This window comes from Pteropus alecto, unplaced genomic scaffold, assembly GCF_000325575.1.
Source record: "Pteropus alecto unplaced genomic scaffold, ASM32557v1 scaffold103, whole genome shotgun sequence".
Taxonomy (NCBI): Eukaryota; Metazoa; Chordata; class Mammalia; order Chiroptera; family Pteropodidae; genus Pteropus; species Pteropus alecto.
This window is the reverse complement of record NW_006436288.1, coordinates 10,706,651-10,714,731: the sequence shown is the minus strand read 5'-3', so window position 1 is coordinate 10,714,731 and position 8,081 is coordinate 10,706,651.

The window sequence follows — 8,081 nt, the reverse complement described above, 5'->3', positions numbered from 1 at the left end:
AGACAAAGTTACCCCAAACTCCAATAACTCTCAAGGGGCAGAGCTGGGATTTGAACTCAGAGTGGTCTGATTCTAGAATCTGACTTTTATATCACTGTGAGAGAGAACAGATATGCCAGGGTTAGCTAATGATTACAATTTTCCTGAGTCTGGATTTTGTGCATCTGCTATTGTGACAGAAGGAGAAAAAGTAAGTTGGTTAGTTGGTTTATTAAAATGATTTAATACCATTTTACAGTATAATTTCCACTTCCTTTATAATATCCTCACAAGCCTTGTTACCTTTTCATTAAATTGTGCCTGCGAGATTTTTACCAGTTGACTGTTAAGACCATATGGAGATGATAATTATGATGACAATTATGAGAGCAAACATTTTGAGCACTTACTATGTGTCAGGTGCTACATGAAGCACTACACCTGAATTTCCTTATTTAGTTCTCATAACCACGTTCAGGAGAGGATTTGTCATTAACATTTTTACAGACTAAAAATTTGCGACTTAGACTGTGTGATTTGCCCAGTGCTCCACAGTTAGAAAGTAATAGGATTGATTTTGCATCTTGTCAGGCTGTCCCGAGAGCCTGTAGTTTAACCAGTGCTATATACAGCTTCTCGATCCTCTGTTTATGTCCTCATTCCTGTTAGTAAAGAACGGTCTTGGCTTCTGTCTAAACTGGATTTCACCAGTATAAATATGTGAGTGTGAACTCTGCCAGCTGGCACTCTTTTAGATAAGCTCCTGTTAGTCCCAAGCACTGCAGTCCACCTGGTCCACAGAAACTTGGAAAACAGCCAGGTTGGCCCTTGGTCAAGTTGTGAAGTAAATGAAGTTTGTCTTGGGCTTTTTATCCTCCTCTGCCATACCATCTAAGTATCCCGTCAACCAAATACTCCTCTATCTTTTAATTCCTGGAGCCTAAATTTTGCCAGAATGACTGAATCCTTCATCCTAGGCCTGTTTACTTGTTGAGAGCCCCCGATGTTCCTTCGGATCCTCCCCTGCCCCCAGCCTGTTGATTTTCCCATCTGTTTCTGAGCCAGTTTCACTCTGACTTCCCCATCCAAGCCTGTGCTAATGGCGGGAGGTTGGTGGAGGCACTCCAGACACCTGAGGCTTTCTAGAGATAGGAGTCTTATCTATTTTGGCAACCTCAATGGTATGTCTCCCAGGACTGACAGCAAAGGAACAGGGCAACCTTAATGATAACGACAGTTAATCATATAGCCTTTAATCTACACCCTTTACTGTTCTAAGTACTTAAGTAAATATACATTTATTTAATCCTCACAACAGTCCAATGAGGTGTGTTAGTCAAGGCTCCAGCAAGAAAGAAGAGGCACACACAGATGGAATTCTGAAGAGAATTTAAAGAAGGGACTATTTGCAGGCAAGTAGCAGATTTGAGGGAATCAGTCAGAAATACTGAGACACCCAGGAAACTAATTGCAGTAGGAAGCTGTTCCCACTCTTAGGCAGAAAGTAAATGGTATAACTAGAGCCTGATGAGGAGCTATTCTAGGAAGCTCTTTGCAGTCATGGAGGAAAGTGGCCAGAGCCCTAGCGGTGTGGGGGTGGGGATGGCGGGTGAAGTGAACAGTGAAGTGTCAGGGGAACAAATACTTTAATACTTCCTTCCTCCTTAGGATTTCCGATTGGCTGAACAACCAGATGCCTAAGGTCAAGAGAGTCTGGATATCGGTTGCCAAGGGGCTCAGTATGGGGCATAAGGACAAACAGAATAACCAGTCAATGAAGAAATCGAAGCACAGAGTGGTGAAGCAACACAATTAGAAAGTGGCAGAACTGAGATCTGAACTGAGGTTGTCATGTCACTAGTGTTGAAGAGTTCTCTCAAGCTTACATAGTGTCTTGCAGTTTCCAAAAATACCTTCTCCGGAGAGATTTTGGAAGGCTCTTGAGGGAAGTATTTCGAAGCAAGTGTCCCAATTATATTATTCCCATCAAACTGGGGCAAATTCTAGGATCAGGCATTTGGTGCCCACTAATGGATGGCACCATTGAGATGAATCTGATCCAGTGCATGGAACCCCACTTGTGTCTTAAATTGGTTTCCACTGGTGATAGAGAGGAGCCCCTATTACAAGTGATAGAGCTACGTTCATCTGTTTAAAATGTCCCTGTACACAGAAGACCCCTAGCGGAAATCACTTCATGACAGATATGGGTAACACTGCAGGCCTCGGGCAGTTCAGAGTGTTAATGATAATTAGCATGGTCAGGTTTATGAAAAAGAAAGGTTATGAAATAGTAAATTTTTCAGAAAACTGCAGATAAGACAATTATTTTGCCTCAGCTTAGGAGAAACTAAGACCTGTGGTTTCTGTGTGAGAGAAGTCAGTATTCAATTTGAACAACTTCTGCAAAAAAAAAAAAGAAAAAAGAAAGAAAAAGTCACCCACCTGTGTTGAACCTGATTGAGGCAGACCAGCTGATAGAAAATACAATCATTGCGTGGAGACATTTCCTGTGAAATGAGAAGAGGAGGTACAGAAAAGCACTTTTTTTGTGAAAAAGAAAGGCAATTCAAGATAAATGAAATGATCAGAATAAGTTTTTTATATTAAAGAAGTGAAGCTCTAATGATAGCTTTCTATAGTTCATTATTTTATTTCTAATCAAGTTTTTGTTTTCTCCTTGACAAAATTAGGCGACAAGCTGACTAAATTACACTTTTTATGTAAGCCAGACAGTGACTTCTACCAAGAAAAAGGGTGAATCTAGGAAAGAAAGAAGAGGCTTATGATGATCATTAGGAGGCACAAGAGTATAAGAAAAATATCAACATTTCTTATTTTAGTTAGCAACAAAATATGTAGCATGTAATAGGGTACTATGGCTTGGCATTATCCCTGTTATTTGAGAAAGCAGCCTTACAGACCCAACAGTCCTATGACAGAACACTGTGAAGATTAAATGAAATGTACTCAATTTATAATCAAACCAAAGGTTATGGGCCTAGAGAACACTCTTTTCTATTAGACATTTTTATCTCTTCTACTGTTTGTTCAAAAAGTGTCCTTTTAAAATCCCATCTTATTAAATGATTTGAAATGTGGAAGTTGGCGTTAAGGATGCAATTTTCATTATTTATCATAAAGATAGAATATAATTCCCTGAATTGTTATTCTTTCCTGAAGTTAGCTATTTCTAGGAGTTATTAATAATGTTTATTATATAGTAGGGTTTCAAATTACAGCTGGTTTGTTTTAAGCCGTAAATACTGCAGGCATATTACACATCAATAGTCATACATACATGAAAAATGCACTCATCTTCCTTTCCTCTGAACTCCAGATTTCTTAAGATGCCCTGGGACTGGCTATAGGGGTGTGGGGGGCATAAAAGGTTGTAAGAGGGCCTCCATTTGAGCAATGATCTCAGGGAAGGAGAGTCAAAAAGGTGAACAGTCTAAAGTATACGCATTCAGCCCTTCCAAGGGCTGGGATCTTCTATCTGTATTTAAAAGTAAAAATTAAGAATGGAATATTAATACCATCATCCAATTTATAAAATAGAAGATAGGTTAAATAAGGTCCTTAAGAATCCTAGAAATGGTTTACTTTTAAAATACTATTTAAAGGACATTTGTTTATAATTGATACATATAGGAAGTGGCCATGATTATGGTCTGTAACCACTTAGAAATAAAGTGTTATTATCACATCGCTTTCCAATCAGACTTTTATAGTGATTTGGCTAATGGGGTAAGATATAAAAAAGAGATTAAATGTATGCTTTGTCTCTGTTCTCTCATACTTCAGGAGGTAGGGAAAAGAAAATGTGTCTGAGCTGTGATAATACATCATCACTATCTACCTGTTAACTGTCCTTAAGTTAGGGTGGAAGGGCAAAGTTATCCTTAGTGGGAGAGAGAATTGTTAACTTACAGGCTGTAATTTTACAACAGCATTCCCCTGTTGCATTGTACGCCTACTAGTAAAGCAGGGCTGCCATAAAGCACATCCATCCTTTCCATTCACCCTTGCTGGAGTCTGGGACCCATCGATAGGAACCACTCGTCCCCTACCCCAACCCATCCTCAACAAAGAGCTGCCTTCCCACCCATTCAGTGCATGCATCTTCCTGTGCTCTCCTTGCTCTAAGTGCCTGGGTTCTCCCTGCCCTAGATAACCTATGCCTCTGAGGAGATGACACCAGCATCAAGGAGGAATGTTTCCAAATGCAAGAGACACACCTCGGTAGGCATTTTTAAAGTAGGGATGGTTTTAGATTAGATAAAAGACACTAATATTAGAATATCCACAGTCGCATTTCTCAATTCAATATTCTCATTTATCTCTCTGCATATCACGATTTCAAAGAAGATAACTTCGACCAAGTCAATGTGATGAGAAACTGACACATTTATCAAAGTATAAAATGTAAGTAGTTTCAGGACTATCTTAATATTGAATCTTATCCATCTAATAAAATTATTGTAATTATATTGTGAAAGTCATTGTATTTTGCTTTATCTAATCATCTCCTTATTACTCCCTACTCTCCCTTTCACCACTGTAAACCTTTCAAAAAACCAGTTACTTTTATTGAATCTTTACTATATGCTGGAAGCTATGTAAGTTGTTTACATGTATTGGCTCATTCAATCCTCACAACAACCCTATGAGATAATAACTCTTCTCCCAATATATAGATGATAAAAACAAGAATCAGAGAGGTTAAGTCTCCCAAGGACATATAGCTGATAAAAAGGACCAGGGATTAGATTTCAAAGGGTCAGTTTCCAGAGCCCAAGCACTCAACCACTGATCTGAAGTGTCTGCGCAATTTTCAGTGGTTTACACTGCAGACATGGTTTGATTCTTTCTCATCTTTGTTCTTATGCGTGCTGACTTATAAATGATTGATGGACTAAGGGTCCAAGCTCATGTCTGCTTCACTTTTCTGCTCTGTATCCTGATTCCTATCTTTGTCCCTATGTTCTCCCTGCTGTCACAACATCTGAGGGGAAGCTCAGCTAGTTGGTGAGTGCACTGCTGATAATTCCCACTGTCCAGATATTTGAATACATAGGATATATCATGTCAACCACAGACAGAGGGAAAAAAGGAAAGACTGAGTGTCCTAGGTCCAAGCATCGTCTAAAGATATTGGAAAGGGGGCTAGTCGTCTAAGACACAGGGCTTTGTTTGCTTGCCTATGAGATGTGGCTTTCAAAATTCTTGACCAGTACTTACCATAAGGAATGTATTGCCATTGCAACTCACAACACATATATTTACACCCAGAACACTGTAAAAAAAAAAAAGTCATAAAACAACACTTTACTATATGAGATGTGCTCTGAAAGTTTCTATTCTATTTTATATATTTTTTTTAAAAGATGCTGTTTCAACTGGTTTCACTAATAGGTCATGACTGGCTGATTGAAACATACCATAGTAAGGAATTATTTTTAACTCAACATATAATGAATTTTCACTAATAATAGATTTAGACCCCAAATGATTAATTCCTTTTGTGTTTTCTTTTGTTTCATATCTTTGCTGGACATCAGAATGCTAGGTAGGGGGGGACATCATATGAGAAATATGTTAAGATTAGACAAATGGGGGTTGAGATGGTGTTTGATTATATGCAGAGGAGATTGTGGCCTTTCCTGAATGCATGCCAGCTAAGATTACCTCTACAAAGTTTTTATAATTCTTAACACATGAGATTTGATCAGTTGCATACTGGGGACAACTGGAAATATTTGAATATGGTCTATGTCTTAGGCAATTATTATATTAGGTGTGAAATGGTATTGTGATTGTGTACAAAAATATACTTTCTAGGCATTTATATTGAAGTGTTTATGGATGATATGTCATGATGTCTATAATTTACCTTAAATAAGTTTTGACAACAATAAGAAGACTGGGGAGGGGCAGGTGGAGAAGCAGCACCATGTCCCAGCCCGCGGCGGCTACAGCACTGCCACTTCTCCAGTTTCCTCTGTAACTAAAACTTCCGTTGCTGGAGATGGGTAAGAAAGAGGAGGAGGGGAGAAACTTCCACTGACCCACTGAGAGTTAGATGTTAAAAATATTGGTGTCATGGTTCTGTTTCCGGGATAGACGGAGTAAGCACGCTGCTTTCTTTGTCTCTTCCACTGTGTGCAGCTATAAAACCTGAAAACCATGGAGCATTCATGGAGAGTTATGTGAGGACTGAAAATTAAATAGAAACAGACAGATTGGTGAAGAAGACCAGAATTTCAAATAATATGAAAATGACAGTGAACTTTAGACCTAGAGTTTTTAAAAATTCTAATATCGCCTAGCCTGAATTCAAGAATATCTGAAACTGTAAGTGGGCATTATTGTGGGCAAAGAGAGCTCCAAAAGCCTCTAGTGCAGGCACATTGGTTAAAGAATCAGCTTCATATTTCAGATTTTTAGTTTCAAGTCCTAGCCCTACAACTAAATAGTGTGTGACCTCGAGCAAGTTACTAAACCATGTGGGGCCTCAGTTTTTTAATCTGTAAAAAGGGATAATAATAGTATCTATCTCTTACAGTTTTTGTAAAGATTGAGTGAATCGGTAGTGCATACATACAGTAAACACCAATAATTTTCATCTATTACTATTGTTACTTTATTATATCCCAAACTATTGATATAAATTGGATCTTTTGAACATTGAATTTTTGGCTGATCTAATAAAGTCTACATCTCTAAATCTTTTATTCCAGAACAAATCGAACAAAATACAGAACCTTAAGATACTTTTCTGTTATTGTAAAAATTCTTTGCTTGGTTTCCTTTCATTCTCTGGGTAACAAAAAATTCACTAAGAAAGTACATGGATACTGTATTGATTATTGTTATTTTCTAGGTCATTATTAGTATTTTAATATTCTAGAAAATTGGTACAAAAGAGAATTAAAATTAACCTTGATATAATTTTTTAAAGATAAGCAATGTGCAGATATTCTGATATCTTTTCCATGCAGTCCTTCTGTTTTTGAAAAGAAAACTTATACTCATCAAGCTGAAGCTTATGAACTTATAGTTAGTTCTGAGCAAGATTCTAGATCATATTATAAAGAAGTGATTTATGAGCTCCTAGAAAAGAAAGCTATGGTCACCAGAAACCAACATAGATTCACAAGGAACAAGTTCATTGGATTGATTTCATCTCCTTCTTTGATAGGATTACTATCAGGGAAGTGTGGACCATCTCAAGGCTTTTGTGAAAGTCTCATGGTATTTTTTGGATACCATTGAAAAATAAAGGTTGAATGAAATACAACAAAATCACAGAAAAATGATGATTCCTAAAATTTGGAGTGAGGTATATCTTTCTTGGTTTTCCCTTTGTCCTTCCCTATTAAACATTTTAATCAGTGATTTGATTAATGATACAGAAAGAAATGTTGATAAAAGTATCAGTAGATTTCATGAAGATGGGAGGATTATGCACACTTGGATATCAGAATAAGGTTTTAATAAATTCTTGATAGTTAAAAGAATGAAGTGGAGCAAGCAAAAATAAAATTGATGTAGATAATTGTCAAGCTTTTTGTTCTTGTATCCAGAAAATCAACTATATAAATGTAATATGGAGTTTTGCTATAATATTTATGAATAAGACCTATATCAACAATGAAATATTATTTTGATAATATGTAATAAGCATGTCAATCATAAAGCAAACAATAAAAATAATATATACTCTAATACTTCAAATGAAAGAGATTGTAGTTTCAATCTATTCTTCCTTACCAGAGACTACCTAGAAAATTTTGTTCAGCTCTGGACATCACACTTTAAAAAATAATCAAACGGGCAAAATCAAAGAAATATTGAGAAAGGACATAAGAAGGAGAAAATAGAATAAGAGATGTCTACTGGAGAAAGAAAGTTGGGAGAGATTATGAGAGCTCTCTTCCCTTTGTGCAAGGATAACATATGGAATAAGCATTAGAGCTGTGAAAAACTTTAATGTGATAAACTAAGAAAAGACCTGGAAACATCAGGGAAATGATGTCAGTTCCATGAGAGGAATTGCTGTCCAGCCTGTAATGGGGTCCCCTTGAGAGCTGTTGAGT